We start from the raw sequence: 2,309 nt of genomic DNA, 5'->3' as shown, positions 1-2,309 counted from the left end.
GGTTATTCGGGAAAGAAAGGAGAGAGAAGAGTGGGCAGAGAAGTGATCTTTTAGTTAAGATCTGTGGGTGAGCCTGGTCTCACCATACTTTTACAAAGTTATTTCAACCCAAATCACAATTTAAGAATTATTTGTTCTACCTATGCCACACTTTAAATAAATGTCTATTGTAACCATTAAAAAAAAAAAAAAAAAGAGTGCATACTGCTCTTGCACAGGACCAGAATTTGGTTCCCTGCATCCACAGCCATCTCTAACACATAGAACTGATGCTTGTGGTCTCCTCAGATCCCTGCACTCTCACACACATACGACATTAGGATCCTTCTGTATCTCCCTCAGAAGAACTAACTGCTATAGGAAGTATCTTTCTCATCATAAGGCACTGCAAAGATGATGAACTAAGTGCAAACTGTTTCTAGATCATGGATGTTGGGCATATGGGACTATAATCCCTGAAAGAAGTAGGATTCAAGTGAGCCCTTGCCCACTGTTGAGAACTAGCTTCTGAAATAGAGAAGGCAAATCTGAACAGAGCCCAGGAGATTTGCTGAACTAAAAACTCAAAAGGAAAGTTTAGAGAGGGAAAGCTTGATGCAGTTATTTAAAACAGAAAAGATACTGTCCAGAAATAAAAGGTACAGAGATACTCAAGGAAGGTCTCAAATCATTGGCCTGGCCAGAAACTGATCTGCATGGATGTGGAAGAAAATGCTTGTCTCAAGGGACAAGCCCCAAAAGTTTGCCAAATGATGCCTGAAAGACAGGGCTAGGAGTAGTTGATGTTAACACAAAGGATACAGAACAGTGGGGACTTGTGTCTTAATACTTGAGCTAAGTGAGCCCGAATAGACCTCAACAAAAGTAGTTTGGAAGGATGAGACTAACCTCTAAGTAACAACTGTATGCTAAAACCAAAGCTAGTCCTCTTTAATGGAACACAAGTAAAGACGGAAAGAGAGGGCTGAGTGACACAGTTGTCCTGAACTCCACAGCATGCTGTAGCAGATTCACCACCTGCACAGGGGCGTGCAGACTCAAAATATAATGTGGAATAAAATTTTACAATGTTAAGGCAAACAAATTAATGGGAAGAAATAGAAGATAGGTTTTAAAAACTAAGATTCCTGAAATAAGAAATAATATTAGAGATGAAAAATAACCCTGAATGAAATCATTTGCATTTAGGAACTACAAGAAGAGATTCCCTGAAAAGAATGTCTACTCCTGCATGAAGACAAACAGAAAAAGACTGGAAATATAAATAAATCAATACATAAATAAGCAAGCAAGCAATTGGATGATGTGATACCTTCTAACAAACATTTGAAGCACAAATGCAGAAAAAAAATAATTGAAAAAATAATTATTAAAAGTTCCAGATTTAATGAAAACTTTAATATATTTACAGAAAAGCAATATAACAAAATACTAGAATACATAACATGAGTTCTGGGTTCCAGTAATAAAAAGGATATTTAAATTAGCTGGAGGTATATTACACATATAGATAAGAACAGCAATCATCTTGTCAAAACTTAAGTAAGCCAGACGATCCAGTGTTTTAAAATTGCCTAATACGTAAAAGTCAAACAAGAAGGTATCTCTTGATAAATGACCTGAGAGGATTCAGTCCTAGTGACCGAACAACTGAAATCAATCCTAAGAAAATTCTTTTAAACCAGGTGTCACAGTAGAACCTATAATTTTAGTTCTCAGGAACCTGAAGGTGGAGGGTCATGAATTTAAAACCAACCCGTGCTATATATAGGGAACTCAAAGAATGCCTGGCCACATAATAATACTCTGTTTAAAAAAAACAAAACAAGCAATCCAACAAGGGTTTTTAATTAGATTTTAGTTGCAAATTTTTGACACTTCCTGGATGAATTTTCCAAGACAAAGTCTCTATAGCCCAGGCTATCCTTGAATTCATAATACTCTTCTAATTTCAGCTTTTTTAAGTATGAGGATTATACTCATAAGTCACCACATCCAACTGTGTTCATTTTTTGCGGGGGGTGGGGAGGAGGTGTCAACTATTCCTATACTTTACATTTAAGCAAAAAGAAATCTTGAGAAACTATATTCATAAGGGTCCTTTGCTTTATCAAGCACGGTCTCAAGCATGCTAGATGAGTGTTCTTCCCTAAACTGTATATATCCTGGCCTAGGAAAGTATCCTGTAACATCCTCAGCAGCTTGGATGTTTTGAATGTGATACAGGTCCAACAATCATCTTGCCCTGCCAGATGTTAGAGACAGAGACAGAGAGAGAGAGAGAGAGAGAGAGAGAGAGAGAGAGAGAG

General features: G+C 37.2%; 1 protein-coding gene and 1 pseudogene across 2 annotated transcripts in view; both read left to right on the top strand.

Annotated features, from left to right (window-relative positions):
* LOC110305621 overlaps positions 1–46 on the top strand; it is a 355-nt pseudogene extending 309 nt beyond the window's left edge.
* Positions 1–2,309, top strand: part of Akap10 (A-kinase anchoring protein 10) — a 58,461-nt gene that overhangs the window by 52,927 nt on the left and 3,225 nt on the right. The gene's annotated exons all lie outside the window — the stretch shown is intronic.

The sequence above is a fragment of the Mus caroli genome, chromosome 11 (assembly GCF_900094665.2).
Source record: "Mus caroli chromosome 11, CAROLI_EIJ_v1.1, whole genome shotgun sequence".
NCBI lineage: Eukaryota > Metazoa > Chordata > Mammalia > Rodentia > Muridae > Mus > Mus caroli.
Note: the sequence above shows the minus strand (reverse complement) of the source record. Positions and strands in the feature narration are given on the sequence as shown.